Raw genomic sequence first — 4,893 nt, 5'->3', positions numbered from 1 at the left:
AATTTTTCCTCGACGAACAGTGTCATTCGACACTGCTAAAGTGTCATTCATTCGACGCTGCATGCTACAGTGTCATTTGATGCTAGTACAGTGTGGTTCTGGTTCAGCATCTTTTTTTCACAAAAAATACGTAATAGTGGATTGCCTCCCACTCAGCACTTGTTGTTTGTCATTAGCTTGACTTCTGGAGACCAGATTCCGTTCGGATGAGATTGAGAACTTGCTACAAAACAATTCCCAATGTCCACTTTTGTCATCCACTTGTTCACGCTGTCAATGAAGCTTTTTGCATAAGCTTCTCCCTTGTCTCTCAGCTCTGGAGTTACAGCTACTCCAATCTTGAACATAGAATTTTTTTTTTCTCTTTTCATGTCTGAGTAGATCACCTTGTTAGATTTAAGGATTTCATGAGTTTAATGTCAAATTGATAATCATAGGATTGCTAGGGTTTCTTATAGATTTCTACACCATGATTTTTTATCATGCTAGCTTCTAAAGTAGTTGGAGTAACAAGAGAGTGTGTCTGATAACCTGAATCTAGAATCACAGGATAATCAGAATAGAACGAGTGTGATCGATAACCTGAATCAAATACTGCTGGACTAATTACTTATTCGCAACGAGAGTTGGTCTAGGATTTAGTTGAATAATATCAAATATTGCTTGCTGCTTGTTTGATTCATCGCATACGCAACGAGAGTTGGTATTAGATTCGAGTTTGAGATATGATAGTTTATCGTAACGAGAGTTTGATAACTTATTGCTTGCATTAGAGTTCTGGAATTGAACCTTATAAACCCTTGGCACCATTGATAGTAGTTTTAAATTCATTGTGTGATAATTCCTAGATCTTGTGCATTTCTCCTATCGCTTACATTTCTATCTATTTTCTTATTTTGTTATTTGCTTTCTAACTGATTTCCTAGCTTAATCTGAAACTCAAGTCTATTGTGTGAACCATAGAATCTGTATGGATTCAATCCTCAATAACTACAACGAACCTCGTATTTGAGAGAGTACCTTGAAGGTTAATTTGATCATATCACCCGCTCATTAACTCCCAAATCGTCAAGAGCAATACATTTTCATTACATATACCACCAGCGTTTCTTGTAAGACCTACGAAAATTTTGCTAGCAAAACATCATCAAGAAATAGCTTACGTAAAACCTCATTGAGTTAAACGAAACAAATTTCCCAGAAGATTATAGGAAAAAAAATTATCGTCAAATATGTGTAATAATCACTCTTAGAATACTACCCTACGTCTCTTGACAAAGATACGCTAACAGTCTTCATAGAATCGGCTACCCACAACTTTCATACAACTAGAACAAGTTATACGAAAATGTCTACGTGAAAACAGCATCAGTGGTTTCCAAAACAACATGGCGATATGAACGAGGAAACCTCACTCCTCGCTTATTAATGTCACAATCATTTACAAACAATACACAAAACATCTCCCATGAAAATAACATGGAAAGTTTCTCATATGACTTGTCCGAGAAAGCTTGCGTAAAATCATCACAAGTTCTACAAACCACTTTTGTATAATCTTTACAAACAAATCACACAAATTAGTTTGCGAGAAAACGAGATCGGCATCATCGCACTACATAGCAACAGAGATATAGAGAGACTTTCCTTTCATGCGTTAAGGTCTCTTCCCTCGTTAACTTTTTCTCCTCGGTCGTTAGCATGACAAGTAAACTATAAGGAACAAGCTCCCAATACTTTTATATGAAACTTCTTGTAAAGTTTTCACAAAACATCTTTGGCCAAATACTTACCTTGGGAGCATGATATACCTTGGTTTTTATGGATTTTGACCATGGTTTAAGTCCAGATTTAGAGTCTATTATCTATGTTTCGAGTCAGTTCTAGAGCCTTTGCAGGCTCATATACGTTTTGGAGCATTTTGTAGATTAAAGAGCTATGTGGAGGATTAAGAGAAGTTGTGCTGAAAAGTTAAAAGTCAGAGTCGATAATTGAAGAGCGTGTCGATCGACACTCACCCTTGGTGTCGGTCGACACCCATGCTATCCGAGCAAACCGACCAATTCTCAAGAATTGCAAGTCAGCCCAAAAGCTTTTCTTATTCATAAAAAGTGCTCAGATCGTGTTTTAACCTATACTAAAGTTCGACCCGCACGACTTATTTCACTTTTCTATACATGAATATTATTTAAATGTTTATTAATAAATATTTTAAATATTTATCTTATTTCAAAATATTTATAAACATAATAATTAAATATTTTACATGCTGTAAAAAATATTGACTTGTGCGCTATACTAAACCTTCGACAAATATTGACCCATTAATATGTTTGAGTAATTTTTCTCTTAACAAAAAATTGTTACCCAAATGTAATAATATTTTAAATATTTTGATTAAATATAGGTCATATGGCGGAATTTAGATACATGAGAAAAAGAATATTGTAAGAAACATTAAATATTATTCTACAAGTAATTGAATGATATTTAAATCTTAATATCGATATATTTTATTGTTGAAAATAATTAATAGTAACTGAAAAGGTTAAAAATATATTTTATAAATATTTTAGATATATATATATATATATTATGCGAGATTTAGATAGATTAAAAAATGAATATTTGGTTATAAACAATCCATATTATTTTACAATTAATTCAAAAATATTTAATCTTAGCATAGATAGATTTTATTGTTGAAAATAATTAATGGTAACAGTTAAACATATATTTTGGAATATTCAAAATACATATATCGTAGGCCTTACAAGCTAAAAATGTGGAGATTATATGATACTTGGAAAATATTACATAATATTATTAAAAATTGTTTTTAAACTTGATTATTCCTAAAATTTAGCTAAATCATTTTAGGAAATATGTTGAACACAAAAATGTAGCTAAACTTGATTTAGGAAATAATTTAATAACATAGGAAAGGACAATGATTACTTAAGTTAGGATTATTTAATACTTCAGTGGCATGAGAATGTTAATATTGAAGGAAAGCTAGGGTATATTCAATTTTGTACTCTTGTTTTAATAGATTAGATTAGTCTATTTTCAGCCATTTTTAAGCTAAGCTGTATTTTAGATTTGGAGAGAAGATCATAACTCTTTCAATTATCGATTGGAACTCATGTTTTGATTTATTTATGGTATCTATTCTGAAGATGATTTGTGTTTCTGTCTTCATGTATGAGTACATCCATCTGTTAAATTTAGGATTTATGATGAATTCTTAGATTGATTACATTGTTAGGGTTATCAATATAATTCTACACCAGGATTGTGTATAATACTAGTTTCTATAGTCGTTAACTAGAAGCTAGAATCATAAGATAGTTGTGAGACAGAGTGTAATCAATTACCTAAACTGAATCATGTTGAACTGGATACTTATTTGCAACGAGAGTTGGTCTTGAAATTTAGTTTAACAAATGGAATCTGGTTATCACATCTGTGTCTGATTTGTTTGAATCCACAACGAGATTTGATTTTTTAGGATATAGACGTAGATAGTCTCTCCAGGGAGAGTTGAATGGCTTTATCATTGAGTGGTTTGTGTTCTAGAATTGAGCGTAATAAAACCCACAGCACCTATTGATTGCAGTTCTAATTTGCCTACGAGTTTCCCTGAGTCTAGCGCCCCCTCATCTCTGAAACTTACAACTGATTTACATTTCATTGTTATTTACTGCATTATATTATCTACTATTTAGGTTAATTTAAATACGAAATTCGTTTGTGTAATCCTAGAGTATCTGTGGATTCAACTGAGAACTACTTTGAACATTTTATTTGAGAGAATAGCTAAAATGGATAATTTGAGGATATCAACCACGCAGGTTCAGCCTTACAACCCTAGGTGTTACAGTCGCACAAATCATTATCTTCAGCCTTACAGCTCAACGGCTTCAGCCTTACGCTCCACCCGACTACCTTGTGAGTTACACCCAATGAATTCGGCATTGAGCCTTTTAGTCTTTGTCTTCCTCGGTGATAACTAAAACAGAGGTAAACGAAAGTCTTTCCAAACACTTTTGCAACTGTAACAAATTTGTCCGAAAACGACTTTCGTATAACTAAAGGAAATTTATATGAAACAATCGCCGGATGATAGGAAACAAAAAATATGAAATCATTTTTTATCATAGTGGCTGCTTCTAAGCCAACCCCTAGCTCGGTATAGCCTCTCACACTTGGCCAAACATTGATCTTAATGCTAACACGAAATTGTCATGATTCCACTCAAAATGCTTCGGGCAATAAGGTTAAACACAGCTTTCACACCAAGCCAAAACACTTCGGCTACAAAACAAAATATATAAGAAATGTTTTTCGTGAAACATCATTTGAAACGTTTCTGGTACAACTTTCAAGAGATTGTTCTTGTCTACTGAGGATGAGCTATACAAAATAATTTTTGGAAAAAGTCATGCAAAATGATTTTTGAAACAAACAAAATCACCCTATTTTCTTCAGACCAACAAAAGAGTTTCTTCCTTGCAAGCGATCAGGTGTCTCTTGCCTTCTTCCTTGCAACAAACTACGAAGAAGACTAACACTTACCGTCCCCTTGCGACAAATTCCAAGGACCCCTCTCTCATAGCCTCATGCTCGACATTAATCGTGGACAAGGCTCTCTCACATAATTACTTATGGCTCTCATGACCTCGTGTTCCCAATCAATCGTGAGCATGACCTATCTATTTGATCATATGGCTTAAGCAAAGCTTACAGTAGAACCAAAAAGTTTATAGGTCATAAGGTTAAAACCAAACCTTCATACCAAAATGAAACATATAGGGTCATACGACTTATAACAGGTTCTCATAATGTTTAATTTACGTATATTCTAAAGGAATAACCTAGTCTTCAGAAACG

This window comes from Brassica napus, chromosome C6 (genome assembly GCF_020379485.1).
Source record: "Brassica napus cultivar Da-Ae chromosome C6, Da-Ae, whole genome shotgun sequence".
In the NCBI taxonomy this organism is placed as follows: domain Eukaryota; kingdom Viridiplantae; phylum Streptophyta; class Magnoliopsida; order Brassicales; family Brassicaceae; genus Brassica; species Brassica napus.
Note: the sequence above shows the minus strand (reverse complement) of the source record.